Raw genomic sequence first — 22,446 nt, 5'->3', positions numbered from 1 at the left:
CGGAGGTATGACTTCAACTTGGTGTACACGCCTGGCAAGGAGCTCATCATTGCTGATGCATTGTCCCGCTCCGTCACCTCGCCCAATGAGCTGCTGGAGATTATCCAGCACATCGAATCGCAGGTGCAGCTGTGTGCTAGCACTCTCCCGGAGACAGATGAGATGGTAGTTGAGACAGCCAAGGACCCCCTCTTGCAGTGCATCATCCACAACCTCACCAATGGCTGGCAGAAAGGGCAGTGCCCACAATTTTACATTGTGAAGGACGACCTGATGGTGATTCCAGCCAGCGCAGAGCAAGGAGATGCTCCAACAGCATGACATAGTGACTTCTCCGTGGTCCAAGGTTGGCATCGACCTCTTTCATGCAAATGGTCGCGACTACGTATTGATCATCGACTATTTCTCGAATTACCCTGAGGTGCTGAAGCTCCTGGACCTCACCTCTCGGACCGTCACCAAAGCCTGTAAGGAGACGTTCTCAAGGCATGTCATCCCAATCACCATCATTTTTAAAAAATATATATTTTTATTAAGAATTTTTTATTCTTCCCGTACATGTCAGTTTCCGGATCATTCATGTGCTTTCTTTCTCACATGCCCCCCACAGGAACCCCCCCTTCGCCCCCCCCCCCTCCCTCACCCCCCCCCCCCCCCCCCCGAACGATCTCCCCCCCCCCTTCCCCCCTGGGTTGCTGTTGCTGCTGTCCGACCTTCATCTAACGCTCCGCGAGATGATCTAGGAACGGTTGCCACCGCCTATAGAACCCCTGCGCAGACCCTCTTAAGGCAAACTTTATCCTCTCTAACTTGATAAACCCTGCCATATCATTTATCCAGGCCTCCACACTGGGGGGCCCCAATCACCATCATGAGCGACAATGGCCCGTGCTTTAACAGTCGAGAATGGTCCACGTTTGCCAGGCCATACAATTTCCAGCATGTCACCTCCAGTCTGCACTATCCGCAGGCCAATGGAAAAGTCGAGAAAGGGGTGCACGTTGTGAAACAGCTCATCTGCAAGGCCGCGGACTCTGCTTCCGACATACACCTTGCACTGCTTGCGTACAGAGCGACTCCATTGTCCACTGGCACGTCGCCAACTTCTGATGAACAGGGACCTGCGGACGACGCTTCCAGCCATACACCTGCCCAACCTGGATCACCTCCCGGTGCTGCAGAAGGTGCAGCAGCTCAGAGACCGTCAAAAGCAGGGCTATGATGCCCATGCCACCGATCTGGCCGTGCTATCCCCGGCAGACACTGTCAGGATCAAGATACCGGATGGTGGGTGGTCAGCCCCGGCTGTTGTTGTTCGACAGGCCGCGCCCCACTCTTATGTTGTACGTATGGCTGATGGCTCCACCTTGTGAAGGAATCGATGGGCGCTGCGCAAAGTTGCCTGCCCGCAACCACTTTCTCCTCCACTTCCATATGTTGAATTGCCACCTCCTGATACCGCGCACCACGAGGCCACCAGTCAGACTTCCATCCCGCCTGTCAATGCGCCGTCATCCCCTCCACCACCTCTCTGGCGGTCGACCAGGATCAGGCACAAGCCTCAGAGACTGGACTTGTGAACGTTTGTTTTGTTTGCTCTGTTCTGTTGTCCTCCGTCAGTCACGTTAGACAGATTCATTCATGGATGTAAATACATTCACATACGCCAACAAAACATAAAAAAGGGAAGATGTCATGATGCAAGCATGCAGCTAATGAACACATAGAAAAGGACACGACCAATGAGCAGTCAGGACACTCAAGGGTGGTATCTCACTATAAAAGGGATGAGGCACTCACACCCCGCCTCTTTCCACAGACCAACATCTGCAGAGTGAGACAGGGTGTATCCTCAACATCACACCCCAGCACGTGGCTTAGAGCAAGGCTGGTTCAGTTAGACTGAGTTACTACATTTAGATTAGCAGAGTCGAACTAATTAAGAACTGTGCTTTTTTTTTAAATTTAGAGTACCCAATTATTTTTTTTTCCAATTAAGGGGCAATTTAGCATGGCCAATCCACCTACCCTGCACATCTTTGGATTGTGGGGTGAAACCCACGCAGACAGCGGGAGAATGTGCAAACTCCACACGGACAGTGATCCAGGGCCGGGATTCAAACCTGGGTCCTCAGTGCCGTAGGCAGCAATGCTAACCACTGTGCCAACTGTGCTGCCCCTGGATAAGTACTCTTAGCTGGGTAAAGCTGCTTGCTTTGAAGATTTGACACATACCATTAAAATTAGGGGCTGGTTTAGCGCACTGGGCTAAATCGCTGGCTTTTAAAGCAGACCCAGGCAGGCCAGCAGCACGGTTCAATTCCCGTACCAGCCTCCCTGAACAGGCGCCGGAATGTGGCGACTAGGGGCTTTTCACAGTAACTTCATTTGAAGCCTACTTGTGACAATAAGCGATTTTCATTTCATTTCATTCATTTCATGTGCAGATTCCACACGGACAGTGACCCAGGGCCGGGATTTGAACCCGGGTCCTCAGAGCCATAGAAGCAATGCTAACCACTGTGCCATATGCCGCCCTTAGAACTGTGCTTACAGTTCAATAAAACACACTGAACTCACTTCAAAGTCTGGAGCATCTTTTACTCAAAACTGCATCAAGTGGCAGCTTGTGTTATTTCAAATTACATAACACAACAGCGCCCATTATGTCATCTTCACAACTCACTTTCCTAATTCTCTTTGTCTCATCAACAATATTAGAATAATCTTTATTGTTATCACAAGTAGGCTTACATAACACCGCAATGAGGTTACTGTGAAAATTCCCTAGTCGTCACATTCCAGTGACTGTTCGGGTACATTGAGGGAGAATTCAGAATGTCCAACAGCATGTTTTTCGGGGCTTTTGGGAGGAAACTGGAGCACCCGAAGGAAACCCACGCAGACACAGGGAGAACGTGCAGACTCCGCACAGACAGTGACCCAAGCTGGGAATCGAACCCGGAACCCTGGCACTGTGAAGCAACAGTGTTAATCACTGTGCTACCATGTATAATTAGCAATTGTACATTTGGTCCCTTCATCCAAATAATTAATATAGATTGGAAACAGTTGAGGCCCCAGCACAGATCCCGGTAGCACACCATGCGTTATTTTCTGCCAACACAAAAATGGACCATTTATGCCTAATTTGTTTCCTATTGGCTAATTTAAAGCAAAATGTTCATATGGACAGGTTAACATCCTACATATTTCTATTTTCTTAGAATGTATTCAAAATCAGTTAAAAAAAAAGAAATGTCAAATTCGTTGTGGGGGTGAGAATTGTTTAATTAAGATTTACTGTCTAATTAACCAAATAGCACTGGTGACACTCCCTCCCCCACCTCCATTCAGTCAAGTGATCGATTATTCAGAGCGTTCAGCTTTAATTGCCCCATTTAAAGACTTAAAATAAAAAATAAAAACAACCAGCGAGGTGACGGGTGAAAAAATAAACTATTGTCAATATTGCTGTACTGAAATGAAAAGAGGATTCGTCAAGTACATTTCAAGCCAGTAACTTGTAATCATTGAAACGTGTTAATAACGTTTGATTTAAATGCATCTGTCCAAAATACTAAACATCATCGCTGAGCCCTGTGCTGGTGACTCTCACATAGGACCAAACCAAACAGAACCACCTCTCATAGACCTGCAGTTTCATAAGCCGATACACAAGAGGACCCACAGCATTCTGATTGGAACTCATTTCATATTCCTACCTAAAATGGTTCTCATCACTGCATTCTGGCAGCTAGCCTGGAATGTCTAAGAACTTTCTTTTGTAAATACAGTGCAGTATTGTTTCCAATTTGATGGCAGGAGTGATGACAGGAGGAAGTGGAACCAATGAATCACCCGCAATTTATGAAGGGCATGAAATGGGAGGGGGGATGGGAATGGGATGCTAGATAACGGACTAGATGTGAGATTTGAAATTAACCTTAGACCCAGCAGGATGCCCAGGTTGTGCATCATTGGATTCAGCTTAAGCGGGCATTCAGAATGCCTGAATAAGGGGCTGGTTTAGCACAGTGGGCTAAACAGCTGGCTTGCAATGCAGAATGAGGCCAGCAGCGCGGGTTCAATTCCCGTAACATAGAACATACAGTGCAGAAGGAGGCCATTCGGCCCATTGAGTCCGCACCGACCCACCCAAGCCGACCCACTTAAGCCCTCACCTCCACTCCATCCCCGCAAACCCAATAGCCCCTCCTAACCTTTTTGGACACGAAGGGCAATTTAGCATGTCCAATCCACCTAACCTGCACGTCTTTGGACTGTGAGAGGAAACCGGAGCACCCGGAGGAAACCCACGCAGACACGGGGAGAACGTGCAAACTCCGCACAGACAGTGACCCAGCGGGGAATCGAACCTGGGACCCTGGCGCTGTGAAGCCACAGTGCTAATCACTTGTGCTATTGTGCTGCCCTAACAGGCGTACCGGCATCCCTGAACAGGTGCCGGAATGTGGTGACTAGGGGCTTTTCACAGTAACTTCATTGAAGCCTGCTTGTGACAGTAAGTGATTATTATTAAATGTTGAACAGAATTAGAATCATGGTCCAGGGTGCAGAGATTCCAGCAGGCATCAAACAGAATAGCATTGGTCTCTCTAATGTAGAGCTGCAGAAGGTCCTGATCACTCTAAATCATACAAACAGCTGGACAGTTGCAGTAGAGAGATAAAGCTGGGTATCATCACCAACATCTGCAAGCGAGCCCCAGGATTTAAGACTACATCAGAGTGCCGTCATGTGGATGAGAAAATAAGATGGATCAAGAATGGAAGCTTAGGATACCAGGGAGGTTCGCATGTGGACACAAGAGGGAAGATTATTGCAGGGGATGTTCTGGCTCACATTGGGGAAGAATGGAACCATCTGGGGAGGCAGTGGCACAGTGATATTGTTGTTGGACTGGTAAGCCAGTGGCCCAAGATAATGCTCTAGCAGTCTGGGTTCGAAACCCACCACAGCAGATAGTGAAATGTGAATTCAATAATGTGGAATCAAATGTAATTGTTGTAAAAACCCATCTGGTTTCACTAATGCCCTTTAGGGAAGGAAATCTGCAGTCCTTAATTGGTTTGGCATACATGTGACTCCAGGTCCACAGCAATGTGGTTTACTTTTAAATACATCTGAAATGGCTAAGCAAGCTGCTCAGTTCAAGGACAATAAGGGATGGGCAATAAATGCTGGTCCAGCCAGCATCCCATGTATTTTTTAAACCAGAGGCAGTACCACAATATAAAGAGGCAATTATGTAATTATATTTTTTTATATGAATTTAGAGTATGCAATTTTCTTTCCAATTATGGGGTAATTTCAATATGGCCAAATCAACAACCCTGCACATCTTTGGGTTGTGGGGGTGAGACATACGCAGACACGGGGAGAATGTGCAAACTCCACGGACAGTGAGGGAATTATGTATTTAATTAACTCTGTTAAATGCTGCAAAATGGTTGAAACGGGGAAAATCACAATTGCAACCAAAATGTCATTGCTTACATTGACTAGAATTGAGAGCAGTATAAAAATAGAATTTACAGTGCAGAAGGAGGCCATTCGGCCCATCGAGTCTGCACCAGCTCTTGGAAAGAGCACCCTACTTAAGCCCACGCCTCCACCCTATCCCCGTAATCCAGTAACCCCAGCTAATGTTTTTTGGACACCAAGGGCAATTTATCATGGCCAATCCATCTAACCTGCACATCTTTGGACTGTGGGAGGAAACCGGAGCACCTGGAGGAAACCCACGCAGACACGGGGAGAACGTGCAAACTCCGCACAGACAGTGACCCAAGCCAAGAATCGAACCTGGGACCCTGGAGCTGTGAAGCAACTGTGCTAACCACTGTGCTGCCCTCGATGACACCCAAGAAATTCCAATAGGATAAATAACTGCAATAATTAATCAAAACTGTGGCACAGTATAAAAGGTCTCTAAGAATAAACTTTTGAGCTCCAATTACATTATTTGAGGATGTATATATGCCACAGAGACAATAGTTTGGCAGGCAGGTTTGTGTATTTGTATTTAGAATTAAAAAGTATACGGTAAAATATTCCAGTAGACCTGAATTAGACTGCTGACCGCCCTCCCCCCCCCCCCCCATTGAATGCAATGACTAAAGAGAGCAGTGCATGCATTTTTTATATATCAGAGCTCCAATCGCCAACAAATCACTTTTAATGTTTGAAAAAACAGGAACATGTAAGAGGTTCCTTGTGACAATATAAAGATTTTGTACAGGGAGTCACATGTTGCGAGTGCAGGAGCTCCACATCTGCTCATCTTTTAATCATTTATTTTCTCCCGGTGCATTTTTCATATTTGCTTTCTCGTGGCTTACGTGGTCTGCGCTATGTCCCTGGAGGTTCCTGATTGGTGTTTGACGAAGAAGAGCCAAGATAAATTGTTTATATTTAACAATATAAAAATCTTTTGTTTATTCAAGGCAGTTGGAGTAGGCTGGGGTGGGGCCTAGTTTGCAATAGCGTAGTTGCAGGTGAGCGAACTCTCACTTTGGCAGTGCTGTGCGCATCTGGATGATGCAACATTGAAAATGTTGTCTTAGTTGAAGATCTCTGTTCTGCGGTGCAGGCCATAAGTTCCCTTTGAAGAATTACGAGGTAGTTTTGGGAGGCCGGTGGAGGTGCATGAGAGAGTTCCTTGCACTCAGAAGAACACCTTGCCTGGTGAGAACTTGCCTTTGTGTCGTCGAGATCCAATTGCACGATGTGTCATTTATCTTGATGGGGTCGAGAAGTAGGAGCTGGGCAAGGTGTGTTCATTGGCTCGGTCCCTGGTGAGAGGCGAGTTCCAGATTGAGCTCAAAAATTGGTTGTCAAGTTTTGGTAAACTTGATTTGGAGGCTGGGTGCATCAGATTCGATGGAGCACAACAAATCCGATCTTTGAGGCCAAGGGTTAGTTGGGGTCAACTGACTACTGGTCCTATATCATCCTTTTCTGGATGCTTGTTATGAAGGGTTGGAGTTGTTTGGGCTTTGTGTGGGCGTTTAAAACCCCGAGAGTGAAGAAAGTCTTGCTGGAGCCCAATCGGGGGGAGGGTGGGTTGGCACTGCCGAACTTCTGCAATTATTACTGGGCAGCTAATATAGCCATGCTTAGGAAGTGGATAGTGGGGGAGGGGCCGGCATGGGAGCGGATGGAGGCGGCGCCATGTAAAGACACCAGTTTGGGAGCACTGATAACGGCACCTCTTCCGTTCTCGCTAGCCCGATACTCCACAAGTCCGGTGGCAGTGGCGGCTCTGAGAATCTGGGAGCAATGGAGGAGATATAAGAGAGTGGAGGGAGCATCGATTTGGACCCCGATTTATAATAACCATAGGTTTGTACCGGGTAGGCTAGATGGCGGGTTCCGGAGTTGGCAGAGGGCAGGAATTAGAAGGATGGGGGATCTATTTATAGACGGGAGCTTTCCCAGCTTGAAAGCTTTGGAGGATAAATTTAAATTGCCAGCAGGGAATGGTTTTAGGTATCTGCAGGTGCAAGACTTCCTGAGAAAACAGGTGCCGGCCTTTCCGCTGCTGCCGCCAAGGGGGATACAGGACAGAGTAGTTTCCAGTACCTGGGTGGGAGAGGGGAAGGTATTGGATATATACCAGGAGCTTTCGGAGGCGGAGGAAACCCTGGTGGAGGAGCTTAAGGGCAAGTGGGAGGACGAGCTAGGAGGAGAGATAGAGGCGGGGCTATGGGGTGGATGTCCTCATCATGTGCCAGGCTTAGCCTGATACAATTTAAGGTAGTCCACCGGGCACACATGACAGCGGCTAGGATGAGTAAGTTCTTCGGGATTGAGGGTAGGTGTGCGAGGTGCGCGGGAAGCCCAGCAAATCATGTCCACGTGTTTTGGGCATGCCCGAAGCTTAGAGGGTTTTGGCAGGATTTTGCTAAGGCAATGTCCACGGTGCTAAAAACACAGGTGGTGCCGAGTCCGGAGCTAGCGATCTTTGGAGTGTCGGAAGATCCGGGATTTCAGGGGGCAAAAGAGGCCGACGTCGTGGCCTTTGCCTCCCGGAGGCGGATCTTGTTAATGTGGAGGGACTCGAAGCCCCCGAGTGTGGAGACCTGGGTTAGTGACATGGCTGGGTTTCTCAGTCTCGAGAAAATAAAGTTCGCCTTAGGTGGGTCAATGTTAGGGTTCTCCCGGAGGTGGCAGCCGTTCGTCGACTTTCTCGGGGAAAATTAAAATGTCAGCTGGTGCAGTATTCCAAGGAGGGGGGTGGGGGGGGGGGGGGGGGGGGGGGGATTGTTGTTGTATGGTTGAGGTGCGTGAAGATTGGGCTGGGGGGGGAAAAAATGTTTATTTTACCAAATTGATGTAATTGTTTATGTTACTGGTATAAAAATGTTTTCAAATGCCTCAATAAAATATTATTCAAAAACAAATGAAGGGTTGGAGGTGGCCGAGTCTTTCCACCACCCCCCTTGGCAGGGGCCCAGCCTGAGGACCGTCTGCGCATCAGAGAGATGGTATGATGGACGTTATGGTGCCTCATGCTTTGATTGTTGAAATCCTTGAGAGATCTTGAAGAATGCTCGTTTATCCTAGCTTATCCTTTAACTTCTCGTGCCATGTGGATGGTGTCTTTATTCTCCAATTCGGGTGTCTCTCCCCTGGGGGACTTCTTTCTTTCCCTCTTCATCCAGGTGATGCAACAATAATGTTACAGCATAACAAGGTTGAGGCCCGGCTCAACTTTACAGCCAGGCGAGACCCTGGATTCTTCAAGCTGGACTTGATGTGAAACATCAAATATAATCATAGAATTTATAGTGCAGAAGGAGGCCATTCGGCCCATCGAGTCTGCACCGGCTCTTGGAAAGAGCACCCTACCCAAGGTTCTCACCTCCACCCTATCCCCATAACCCAGTAACCCCACCCAACACTAAAGGCAATTTTGGACACTATGGGCAATTTTAGCATGGCCAATCCACCTAACCCGCACATCTTTGGAGTGTGGGAGGAAACCGGAGCACCCGGAGGAAACCCACGCACACACGGGGTGGATGTGCAGACTCCGCACAGACAGTGGCCCAAGCCGGGAATCAAGCCTGGCACCCTGGAGCTGTGAAGCAATTGTGCTAACCACAATGCTACCGTGCTGCCCAAGTAGCGTACTGAGCGTAGTAGCTAGCGTAGAGCTAAATAGCGTACTGACTCAAAGTGGTGTCCAAACCAATTGAAAATAATCGAGTCTGTTAGATCTGGTGTGGACTGTAAACATTTAAATTAATTTATACGGTCATAGAGAGTGTACATACTACTGCATGTGTTCTCAATCATTTCATATAAATGGTAGCTGCAGTATAAATACACCATGAAACCTCTGGGGTTGCATACATGCTTTTTAAGAATTCACTCTAAGATGTGGCGCTGGCTGGGCTGGGTGTCCATCCCTAATTGCCCTTGGAACTGAGGGCATTCTCAGTTTCCCTGTACCACTGTTGAAAGTGCTTCACCGCAACACTAAAGATGTGACATAAACATACCTCAAGGGTACATTTTGTACAAAGAACTCCCACTTCGAACAATACTAAGCGTTAAAAGGAGGATATTTCTAACTTTGTGCACCAGGTAAGGTGTTCATGGTTCACAGCACATGTTGAAAAACCAAACACTGATTTACTGCAATTTTTCAGCCCTTAAACTGGTGAGCAATCGCCCCCATTGGGTAAAAGTAAATGTAAACTAAGATTAAGAGCAAGGTGTAACTTACGCATGAAGCAGAGTGAGCATTCCTGATGGATAGACTCTCACTCGGTTTCAGGTGGAGGCTCTGACTTTGATGTACATTGAAAACATTTGAAAACACAGTAGGTCAGGCTGTATCTTTGGAGCGGAAAGCTGAGTTAACGGTTCAGGTTAATAGCTCTTCAGCACAACTGACTTGGCCCAAGAAGAAGCAGCCCACTTTATTAGCAATCCATCCGCATACGTTCACTCCCTCCACCACCGATGGACCGTGGCAGCAGTGTGTACCATCTACAAGATGCAATGCAGGAACTCACCAAGGTTCCTTAGGCAACACCTTCCAAACCCACGACCATGACCACCCAGAAGGACAATGGCAGCAGATACATGGGAACACACCACCTCGACGTTCCCCTCCAAATCACTCACCATCCTGACTTGTAAATATCTCACCATTCCTTCACTGTCACAGGGACACAGCCCTGGAGCTCCCTCCTTAACAGCACTCTGGGTGTACCTACACCACATGGACTACAGCGATTCAAGGCAACTCACCACCTTGTGAAGGGCAATTAGGGATGGACAATAAATTCTGGCCTCGCCAGTGCTCCCACATCCCATATACGATTTTGGAGCAGTAAAGAGAGAGAGGTGAAGGATTTGCAAATAGGAAACCTTGAATTAAGGACTTCCTAAGTTCTGCCAAATTTAAGGGCAGGCTTTCTTTGGAATGTTTTCTTCATCAGAATGTCCATTTGCCTGGAATGCAAGCTGGGAGTAAATATTGGGGAAGGCGTGGACTTGGAGTTAACCAAACATCGCAGTTGATGGAGAGGGACCGAGACATTGTGGGGAAACAAGTGGATCACTGAGAGAAGGAGGGAATCGCTTGATCATGGGTGCCTCAATACTAAGAGATAGCTGCCAAAAGCTGCCAAAAGAGGGTATGAACACTCAGCTATAAGATGCTTCTTGGCCATCATTCAAACTGCCTTTTCCCCCCATCTCCAACATTTTTGTAACAAATAAAGAGGTGTTCAAGAAAGGTTTTATTTTACAAAAAAACATACATTCACATTCTACTGCAATTGTAATGGATATTGGTGAGGCCACACCTGGAGTATTGTGGGCAGTTTTGGTGTCCTGATCTGAGGAAGGATGCTTTAATTATAAGGGAGGGTGGGGGGAGGGGAGAGAAGAGAGCTGGGATTAATTTTTCTTGGAAAGAGCCAATGCAAATTGGAAGGGCTAAATGGGGAGACAGTGGTTTAGTGGCAATGTCATGAGGCTAGTAATCCCAAGGCCCAGGCTAATGTTTTAAGGTTAAGCAACATTTTGCAGAATATGGAATCTGTAACAAAAACAAAAAATGTTGGGGAAAAATCTCAGGTCTGACCGCATCTGTCGGGAGAGAAAACAGAGTTGTTTTCAGTCCATCTGATCATTCATTGGAAAAAGGATTCAAATCCCACCATGGTCCCTGGTCGAAGTTAAATTCAGCGAACAATAAAACTAATCACAGTGATGGTGCTATGGGTTGTAAAGATCCATCTGGTTCACTAATGCCCCTTCCAGCAAAATAAATCTGCCAGCCTTACCTAGGTCTGGCTTACAGGTGACCTACGGGCTGCACGGTAGCTCAGTGGGTAGCACTGTTGCTTCACAGTGCCAGGGACCCGGGTTCAATTCCCGGCTTGGGTCACTGTCTGTGCGGACCTGCACGTTCTCCCCGTGTATGCGTGGGTTTCCTCCAAGTGCTCTGGTTTCCTGCTACAAGTCCCGAAAGACATGCTGTTAGGTAATTTGGACGTTCTGAATTATCCCTCTCTGTACCCGAATAGGCGCCGGAATGTGGCGACTGTGGGATTTTCACAGTAACTTCATTGCAGTGTTAATGTAAGCCTACTTGCGACCATAAAGATTATTATTATTACAGCAATGTGGTTGACTCTTATACTGCCCTGTCAACTCAGTTCAACGGCGATTTGAGATGGGGCTACAGATGCAAGCGCCACCCACATCCCATGAAATAATTTTAAAAACCCATGGTTGGAAGGCATGAACAATGCTTAATAGTTAAAAAAAATGCTTCCTGACTGAACAAAATGTTGATAGAAAGTGCCGTTAATCAGAAGATGGGAACGTGGGGGTGGTGGGGGTGGGTGAGGAAATGGACAATGTAATAAGGAAATAAACATCTCATCTCAACCGTTGCAAGGCGCAATCTGGGCGAGGATTAACCCACTCGCTTGATCGGACTCGTCCTGTTGGATTCAGTAAGCAGGAAATCCTGGCGGCCATTCACGGGATCCATCTGTTTCTCTGTACCGGCTAATTAACAAAGAACAATTAACCAATTGACCAATTAGTTGCAATCCTCTAATCTACACTCAATAGGGTATTCATGGCTTCATTATAATTTCTCACCGACACAAAGCAGCAAATGGACTTAAAGCAGGCTCCATGGGCCTGTGCAAGAGGAGATGATTTCTGTGGTTTTAACTCTAATTAGTTCAAGATAAGTAATCCCTCAATCTCTGTTTAGTGAGAAACTACTTCAATTAAGAGCAGTTTGAGAGAAAAAAATCACATTCCAATATTGGCCAGAAATGAATAACAACCGAATGTAAAAGTTGATGTGAAATCTGATGGATTTTAAACATGTTGCTGTGGGGGAGGTTTATTGAATAGAGGTCTAATCAAAACTATATCTTTGTGTAACATAGACCAAATGTGTTTGGTCAGATGAAAGATTTCTAGTTTGCAATTGAACGTTGGGGGGGGGGGGAGAGTAATAATGATAACCAAAAAAAAGTCTGGTTGGTTAATCGGTCAATGTTAATTCCCCAAAGCTTATGATATGTTTCTGACCATACATTCTGGGGGGGGGGGGGGGGGGAATTGGGGGCTCGTCAGGTTATGCGGGGGGGGGGGTGGCATTAGTCATCCTAATTAATTGGAGGAATGGTCATGAAATCTGCTCGCCCCGTCTTGAAGTTGCATCCTGCCTTCCAAACGAGGTAATTAATAACGCCGTCTCCATTCTACAGACATGTTATTACTGGAAACTTGACGTTGATATCTTATTCAGCGGGTAATTGTAGGGTACTAAATTGGTATGTGCATACACCAATTCCTCATGACATCACCTTTGAAAATGAAAGCCCACAAAAACCTGTCCCTTTTTGAAACTAATAGATGCACTGTTCTTCAAGGGTAGATTAATTCCCTCCAGATAATGATATGAATATTCCCTTATTAGTTGGAGCTCCGCGCAGGGGATTAGACGCGGATGGGTTTTTTTTTGTACATTTAAAAACAAGAAGCGGGCACTGGATAAATATGAAGGCGGTCTGCAACCAGCAGCTGAAACGTCAACAGTGAAAATGTGGCGCGAGATCAGATAATCGTCTTAGTGTTTAAGTCACTGGGGAGAGGTTTGTTAAACTGATGTTAACAGTGCAACTGCGGGACGTGTCAACGTTTGAGAGCGTTTTGGTTAAAACTGATTGGCTGTTTCATTGTGTTCAGTATTTTGGACCAGATTTCACTAAATTTCTCCTTGATTCGATGACTGACCCAGGAAGTGAATTTTCTTTAGGCGCCTGTTAAATATCAAATTTGCTCAGATTTGTTCCACGCTAATGGAAATATTAATTGTCCCCCTTACAACTGTTTTTTTTAAAAAAAACTCTAAACACTACCTGGCGAATAGGGGCTTTTCACAGTAACTTCATTGAGGTCTACTTGTGACAATAAGCGATTTTCATTTCATTTCATTTCCTCCTGTTAGAATTCGGATTTGAAATAACATATGATAGAGATGTGGAAGAAATCTAATCCAGGAATGTCAGTTTCTCTCAAGTGAAGCTCTGTGTGGTCGGTCACCTGAGCGACATTAAATAAATAAATGGCAGATCGGGACAATTCCCTCTTCTCTTTCACGCCTTTGAATTATGACTGGGCTGATATGATCAGTCGTAGCAGTCCCAAGACTAGATTGCAGGTACGAGAGAAACTGAATTCAAAGCCGTTCTCCTCTCACCTAACTCACTCAACCCGAACAAAGTGATTGTTTGCGGCCAAGACAAGAGATCCATTGTTCGCTGTATTAATAAAACGCAGCGAGCCAGGGAAATCCTTTACTAGATGAATGAGCTCCTTTCTCCCCCCCCCCCCCCCCCCTTCAAATAACTCACCTCGACTTGCTCAGAATGTGTGTACGTGTCTCTCCATAATTAATCTGATGAGCTCTAGCTTTCAGACATTAACCTAAATACTTCTAACAGTAACGACTTTTCACCTGATCAGAGGGAGAGAGGGAAGGGGAGAGGGAGGAAGGGGAGAGGGAGGGAGGGAAGGAGAGGGGGAAGGAGAGGGGGAGGGGGAGGGGAGAGGGGGAGGGGGAGGGGGAGGGGAGAGGGGGAGAGGGGGAGGAGGGGGAGGGGGGAGAGGGGGAGGGGGAGAGGGAGGAAGGGGAGAGGGAGGGAGGGAAGGAGAGGGGGAAGGAGAGGGGGAGGGGGAGGGGAGAGGGGGGAGGGGAGGGGGGAGGGGAGAGGGGGAGGGGGAGGGAGGGAGAGGGGGGAGGGAGGGAGAGGGGGGAGGGAGGGAGGGAGGGGGATGGGGGGAGGGGGAGGGGGGGAGGGAGGGGGATGGGGGATGGGGGGGGAGGGGGGAGGGGGGAGGGGCGGGGGGAGGGGGAGGGGCGGGGGGAGGGGGCGGGGGGACATGAGGGGGGAGGGGGAGGGAGGAGGAGGGGGTGGGGAGAGGGGGAGGAGGGGGTGGGGAGAGGGGGAGGGAGGGGGTGGGGAGGGGAGGGGAGGGGGTGGGGAGGTGAGGGGAGGGGGTGGGGAGGGGAGGGGAGGGGGGAGGAGGGGGGGTGGGGGAGGGGGGAGGAAGGGGGAGGGGTGGGGGAGGGAGGGGGGAGGAGGAAGGGGAGGGAGAGGGGGAGGGGGAGGAGGGGGAGAGGGGGGAGGGGGAGGAGGGGGAGAAGGGGGTGGGAGGAGGGGGTGGGGGGAGGGGGTGGGGGGAGGGGGAGGTGGGGGGAGGGGGTGGGGGGAGGGGGAGGAGGGGGTGGGGGGAGGGGGAGGGGAGGAGGGGGGTGGGGAAGGGGGGAGGGGGGTGGGGAAGGGGGGTGGGGAAGGGGGAGGGGGAGGGGGAGTGGGGGTGGGGGAGGGGGAGGAAGGGGAGGAGGGGGGAGAGGAGGAGGGGAGGGAGGGGGGGAGGGGGGGAGGGAGGGGGAGGGGGAGGGGGAGGAGGGGGGAGGGGGGGAGGGAGGGGGAGGAGGGAGGGAGAGAGAGAGAGAGGGGGGAGGGGAGGGGAGGGGGGATGTCGTGGGGAGGGGAGGAGGGGGGCGGAGGGACGAGGGGAGGGGGAGGGACGAGGGGGCGGAGGGGGAGGGGGAGGGACGAGGGGGGCGGAGGGGGAGGGTCGGGGGGCGGAGGGGGATGGAGGGAGGGGGGAGGGGGATGGAGGGAGGGGGAGAGGGGGAGAGGAGGGGAGGGAGGGAGCGGGAGAGGAAGGGAGGGGGGACAACCTGCGGGGAAGAGAGATGGTTACTTTTTTATTGTGTGTGTGTGGGAAATGTTAACTGATGAAATAATGCTTCCCAGTGATACTTCTCTTCGGAAGTTTGCAGTGCTCCCCCCCCCCCCCCCCCCTCCGCCCACGTGATCCCCAAAATACCCCAAAACGGGACATGTTTCACCGGCTGCCAGAAGCTAATTCGAACTTGCAGCCCTTTCTCTGTCAATCAAACAGCCAAGAAAAGTCACAGCACGGTCATATTATGGAGCAGTCAATTGAATATGCTAATGAATACTCATGGAGGCACACTAATGAATCAAATTGCACAAAATATGTTTATATTCCAGAATGGAAGGCGATGTTGTGCTGACTTCAAAATGACAAACCATTTGCTTCCTGCCTCAGAAGCGAGCTATATTTTAAATTAAGAAACCACGCGTGATATTGCTGACAATGCCACCTGTTCCCCACATATATTTCGGGTGGAATTGCGAGCTCTGGCCTAGTTCGATGCTCCAGGAAAAAATGCAATTTGTACAAGAAACGTTACCCCGACCTATCGACCTCTGAAAATTGAATTTAAGAAGAAGCAAACGGGAGGTGAACGTCTGTTCCCTCCGCGCTCGGAGGTAGTTTGGGATAAAAGGGAAATTATTGCGGAATCTGGAATCTGAAACACAAACAGAAAATGCTGGACAATCCTCAGCGGGTCTGACAGCATCTGTGGAGGGAGAAGGGAGTTGACGTGTTGGGTCCGGATGTCTCTGTGTGGTTTGGCTTCTGGACTGGAATATATTGCATGGGTACAAATGGACCTTAAACAGGGCCGCGGTACATACGAATCACAGAATTTACAGTGCAGAAGGAGGCCATTCGGCCCATCGAGTCTGCACCGGCCCCTGGAAGGATCACCCTACCTCCACCCTATCCCCACACCTCCACCCAGCCCTGTAGGCAGCACGGTAGCATTGTGGATAGCACAATTGCTTCACAGCTCCAGGGTCCCAGGTTCGATTCCGGCTTGGGTCACTGTCTGTGCGGAGTCTGCACATCCTCCTCGTGGGTTTCCTCCGGGTGCTCCGGTTTCATCCCACAGACCAAAGATGTGCAGGTTAGGTGGATTGGCCGTGATAAATTGCCCATTAGTGTCCAAAATTGCCCTTAGTGTTGGGTGGGGTTACTGGGTTATGGGGATAGGATGGAGGTGTTGACCTTGGGTAGGGTGCTCTTTCCAAGAGCCGGTGCAAACTTGATGGGCTGAATGGCCTCCTTCTGCACTGTAAATTCTATGTTAAATTCTATGTAACCCCACCTAACCTTTTTTTTTTGGACACTTAAGGGCAATTTAGCGTAGCCAATCCACCTAACCAAAGCCAGTCCAAAGATGTGCAGGTTAGGCGGATTGGCCATGCTAAATTGCCCTTAGTGCCCAAAAAGGTGAGGAGGGTTTATGGGGATAGGGTGGAAGTGAGGTCTTAAGTGGGTCGGTGCAGACTCGATGGGCCGAATGGCCTCCTTTTGCATTCTATGTTCTTTGTCCTAACCTGCAGATCTTTGGACTGTGGGAGGAAACCAGAGCACCCGGAGGAAACCCACGCAGACACGGGGAGAACGTGCAGACTCCACACAGGCAGTGACCCAGCGGGGAATCGAACCTGGGTCCCTGGAGCTGTGAAGCAACTGTGCTACCGCGCTGGCCTCTCTTCAGTGCCCTTTAACCAAGTTAATTGTGTGCATTCCTTTCTAAGTGTATTAACCTCAGATGGGTTGTAGTGCAAGTGATGTAGAATCGATTATGAATGAGGCCTAGATTGGAAATTCTAGCAGCGTTTGAGCTGTGAGCTGAACTGTGCTCGTGTTTTTATTTTGAAAAGGTAGCTAAATGCAACTGACAAAATGCAACTGACAGCATATTTCCCCGATCTGTGTCGGAGGGAGAATTGGGACTGGACTTGCATAGAAACCTGATGGTCCTACAAGTTCAAGGAGATCCGGAAATTTCTTTTTTTTTGGTGGGGGGTGGGGGGGGGGGGGGGGTGAACTATTATTGTAGGCCTTAATCCCAATCCAGATCTAATCGGAGCGTTCCAGTCTGCTGTGCAATGGGCCTTCCAACAAGAGCATCAAAGGTTCCAAATAATTAGAATTTAAGACTCCAATCATGAGCGATGGAAGCGTGCACCCGTTAACTCATGCAGAGGAGAGAACTGAAAAGATATTCAGGCGGCATTAATCTACAAACAAGTGTACTTTTGTGTCTCTCTGGTATCGTTTTCATCGCCATCAATTTGGTACACAGGCTGTGATTCGAGACCGGCGATCAAATTGCTTAAGATCCCTGTCTTGCACGATTCTACCACCGAAGTGCTGTTTAATTTAAACTAACTTCCAAGTTCAGGTTTTTTTGGGGGGGGCGCCACCCTGGAGAGTCAGCTTTGTACAAAATGATTCCATTCTGAAGAAGCACTCCCGTCTTTCGCTTCCCAAACTGACTACTATCCGAGCCTCGGGGGATAGGGAGCGCGGCGGGGGCGGGGGGTAATGTTTGACCTCCAGAGGTAATGGTACAAATTACATAACGGGAGAGCGAGAAAGCTAAAAAGACCCGGTGAAATGCGTTCACCCTCGGCGTGTGTGGGGTTACAATAGGGTTCTCTTCAATAGAACATAGCACGAGGATTCATTCTAACCTCCCGTTATATAGTCTGATGTTTGCAGTTTTGAATGGAATCCACTGATCGTGTGTCTACCGATTATTATATATATCTGTAGGCCAACAGTCAAATCCACATGCCGCTCTATCCCATATACACATGGAGTTAGACATTAAAATTGCAATACTGCATTAAAACACTTAATCTGTCCTTAGTCCCCAAGAAAAAAAGGCACGTTGTTTAAAAACGACTATAACTGTATCCTTGTTATGTGAAGGCTACAATTGACATTTACTTGTCCTCCGATTGCACAGTATCTCATTAAAGCTAAAACGCCCCTGAAAGTTAGCGCCCCAAACAGTAAACCTTCAACCCCATGTTTCCACCCCGTTTAAAAAGTTCACATGAAAGAACGTTATGGAAATTATTCATATTTTTTTGTGGTGTGTTTTCAATTTCAAAAATTTGAAGTCCATTCTGTTTAATGGTGTAATTGGTGGTGATTCACGCTGGAAATGAAGGGGACAGTTTTGAGGAATACCCATTTTTCTTTCGAACTTGAGTCTCAATTCATCTGTAGCCTGTTCACCCGCCAGGTCACTGGTCATCTCGCTGAGCGAATCAGTAACGCCCAGGTGAATCAGACACGTAATACAATCCACCCCATAATGACTTTAAACAGATCAAACAACAGACTGATGTTTCTGTCCAAAAATGAGCAGATTCACCAGAAATGACACCGGGTTTAAAAATTCCCGGGACAGGGAAAACGAACCGGGATTTGATTGAGTTTAGGGAATTGTGAATGAGGGTGAGATTTTCATTTTTTTAAAATGCTCTGATCTACAAACTGAGAATGCTGCTGCTATAGAAAGCAAATACATACATTGTTCTATATCAAACATTGGAAACTAAATAATCACAGCTCCAACTGTTGAAAGTTTATTCAACGGATTTCAGATTACTCTTGGAAATATCTGTGTGTATGGATAACATGTACTGGGAGTTTAACAGATGCAATGGATCTTTGGCATTTAGAGGTGTGATTCTGTTGCTGTTGGACACAGTTTTACTTTCATTCATTTTTTAATTTAAAAAAAAAGCCAACGTTCACGATTGGCAATGTGTTGAATTGGGGGGCCAAACACTAACTTTAAGAGCGCTGATGCTATGGCGCAGAGCGTTAGCCGTCCAGTTTCACGCGTTACTGTGAATTGGTCTCGGAAAGAGAAAAAGTTTATTGCACAAAAGGGGGGGGGGGCGGATTTTCTTTTGACGGCCTGTCATTTTATCTGCAGTAGGCAGCTGGTTTGGAGACTTCATTGAGCTCCGGGTGCTGTTATCGCTGTTCTAGGACACCATCTGACCTGGCTTCCCGGAGCAGGGTAATTATACTTGTATTAATGAGGTGAGATTAAGTCTGCAGTGGTCGATCACCAGCTTTAACCAAGGCATGTCTGTCCGGAATAGCTTGGGGGGGGGGGGGGGGGGACGCCGACAAAGAGTGTTTTAGAAGTTGTTGATAGTCCAAACCGCAGGTCACATTTTAATTAAACTGTTAATTCCCCCCCAAGTTCAAACTCAGTTCTAATGCCACATCCCTGACCAGATTTTGATCACGCTAAATGGGATGGATTCAAAATATCCTTCACAATGGTCCAGCTATTTGCAGCGCGGACTAAGTCATACTTAGGCAGCCACTCCAAATTATATCTTTTATGAATGTCGAGCTATTTATCCTGGAAGCACATCATTAACTCAATGCAAAGTGCTGACGATTAGTCAGATTGTAAACTGATTACCATATACCCCCCCCCCCGCCCCCTATCCAAATCGGCACATTTAATTGCATGATTTAGTCAACTTCGGTGGTTAGACTGAAGTCGGAGCCATTTTTTTGGAAACGCCCATTTCTTTCACTGGCAGATTCCCACGAGTTAGAATGTGGCCTGTATGGTCCAGGGATGTAACTCTGGAGATGGCATTGAAATCGGCTGGCGAGTCAGGGCTACTGGATTATTGAACAATAAACATCCATTCTGAATTGACAGGTCAAAATTTCACTTTATTTAAGGGGGGTTGCACTTGGGTTATGCATTAACTGAAAGGACAATAAAGGTTGTGTATTGTTCGCGAACAAGGCGGGAGGAGGGGCGGTGGGTGCAGGACAGAAAGCCTATAATTACACTGAAGTGTATTATTCGCTGATAATAACTATCCATTCATTTATTGTTGCTGTTAATCACCCCTTCTAAAAATTACATCTATTTTTCTTTGGGAATGAAAGTGATGTAAAGACTGATTTGCTGCCTGCAGGACTTTATTCATTAAAACTCTCTCTCCCAAACCGCTTTGCTTGTCAATTTCAGCTTTATAAATTCCCAAACCAAAGCAACCAGATGTGACTGTGCGTTGGCCAGTGTTGAGTTAAGAGAGAATAAAATCGTTGCAATAAAGACTTACCCCACACAAGTATCTGTGTGTCGCTGTGACTTGTTCTTCACCGAGATATCTCAATAAATAAACATTCAAATGATGATTTCATACACCCAACTCCTTCCATTTTCATGCCATTCGGATATTAGAGATGCCAATTAACGTAGGCTGCCAGAAATTACTAACCTTAACAAATCAGATCAAAGTCATTATTTAGGAGGATACATTTTAAAGTCTTAATTACAAAAGTTTCACATATTGCAAATCTACATTCTGTTCAGTATTTTGAAGACCTTGCTGATTGGAAAATCTAATGTTCACTTATTCACAGCTTTATAATAACCCCCAGTGCTTACTTTTTGCCCTCTCTCCCTATTTCAGAATTGAACTGATTAACCAGTCTTTGCATTGGCCCGAAGGAGTTCCCATGGGTAGAAAGTCTGCATTTGTATTTCTAAACACATCTTTTAATCTTTTCGGCGCTGTAGTTGTCCACGTTGTAAAATCGCTGCTGGGGCAATGTAAACAAATGTGTTTCAAAACAGCAGCTTTTGCAGGAAATGGCAGGCCGCATGGAGCCACTGATTTTAAAATGTTACAATAACGCCTAATCTTAACTTCAATCACTATAATAGAACAGTAATCTAACATCAAATGTTGCATTTTATGTATGGAAAAAAAAGACACTGATGACAAGAAATTGAATATTGTGCGGGTTATCAAAAACAAATGTAGACACACACACATCAAGTAATTCTAATAAGTACAGACCAACCACTTCCTGCGCATAATATGTAACTAATACTGTAATTTAAATGCGACAGGCAGGCAACAATCTCCACTAATAATCCGGGCTGTACGAGAAATTACATTTATTTCGCAGTGTTGTTAATTGCCGGCAACTTTATGGGATCCTACAACATGACGATTGCCTCGTCCTCCTCTTTGGTTTAGTAACGGGGTTAACCTCAGTGCGGACCAAAGTAGAACAGACCAGATGTTCATCTGTAGCCTCAGCGTTACACACTTCAAACCTCGGATGGGTTTTGTGTGTGTGTGTGTGTGAGGGAGAGAGAAAGAAAGACTAGTTGCGAGTGCTTCATTTTTCCATTGCTCGGCTACATGCATTCAGAGAGGCTGGACTGGCCTCAAATGGCCCATCGTGGAAAAAAAATAGAAGTAATGTCAGAGGCTGAAGATTGTAAAAATAATAATGATTACTCAAAGCCCAAATTGAGGCTGTGCCAGCCGAACTCCATTTCCCGGAGTGCAGTGGACCACTTTCCGCGGAGTCATCACTTCCCCTGGTGTGAAAAATCCAATAGGAAAGCAGTCAGGAGTTTGCATCAGTTGAATTCACGTGTAAAGTGTATGGGGTTTGTGTAAAGCATGTAGGGTGTTGTGTAAAATATATGGGGTTTGTGTCAAGTGTGTAAGGATGGGGGTTTGTGTTAAGTATATAGTGTTTGTGTTAAGCATATGGGGGTTTGTGTTAAGCGTATGGGGGTTTGTGTTAAGTGAATGGGGGTTTGTGTTAAGTGAATGGGGGTTTGTGTTAAGTATATGGGGTTTGTGTTCTGGGTGCCGAGTGGTGAATGGCGGCAATGCATCAAGTTTTTAAACAATGAATGATCTGAGAAGCCATCAATTTTGGGTTACTGGGAGGAGAAATGTTTAAAATGGCCTCGTGGATTAGGTTACTCTCCCTAATAATTAGTTTCCCCATATGCTTTAGTTATAGACTGAGCTGATCTCTCCACACAACTCTACGGTAGCACTATATTCCGTGTGCTTCACCCTATGTCTATGGACACATATATATATATACTGTATAGATGGTGGCTTACCAATGCCCTGTACAATTGAAGCATAACCTCCCTACTTTTATAATCAATTGCCCACACACAATAAAGGATAACATTCTGTTAACTTTCCTAGTTACTTGCTGTGTCTGTATACTAGCCTTTTGTGATTCATGTGCTAGGACCACCAGATGCCTCTGCACTTCAGAGCTTTGCAATCTCTCACCGTTTAGATAATAAGCTTATTTTGCATTGCACTAATTCTGGCCTCTTGAGCAGTCCCAATTTTAATT

At 47.2% G+C, this 22,446-nt stretch overlaps 1 long non-coding RNA gene across 2 annotated transcripts; it reads right to left on the bottom strand.

The window, feature by feature from the left end:
- Positions 1-10,810: 10,810 nt before the first annotated feature.
- On the bottom strand, positions 10,811-21,367 carry LOC140393234 (uncharacterized). Of its 2 annotated transcripts, none has more exons than XR_011935546.1 (3): positions 21,222-21,367; positions 20,379-20,537; positions 10,811-12,066 (listed from the first exon to the last, which is right to left on the bottom strand). It is a non-coding gene; the product is annotated as an uncharacterized lncRNA (long non-coding RNA). The 2 variants fall into 2 exon arrangements; XR_011935547.1 differs by lacking the exon at positions 21,222-21,367 and adding an exon at positions 20,708-20,819.
- Between the last annotated feature and the right edge of the window lie 1,079 nt (positions 21,368-22,446).

Source organism: Scyliorhinus torazame, chromosome 16, assembly GCF_047496885.1.
Source record: "Scyliorhinus torazame isolate Kashiwa2021f chromosome 16, sScyTor2.1, whole genome shotgun sequence".
In the NCBI taxonomy this organism is placed as follows: domain Eukaryota; kingdom Metazoa; phylum Chordata; class Chondrichthyes; order Carcharhiniformes; family Scyliorhinidae; genus Scyliorhinus; species Scyliorhinus torazame.
Note: the sequence above shows the minus strand (reverse complement) of the source record. Positions and strands in the feature narration are given on the sequence as shown.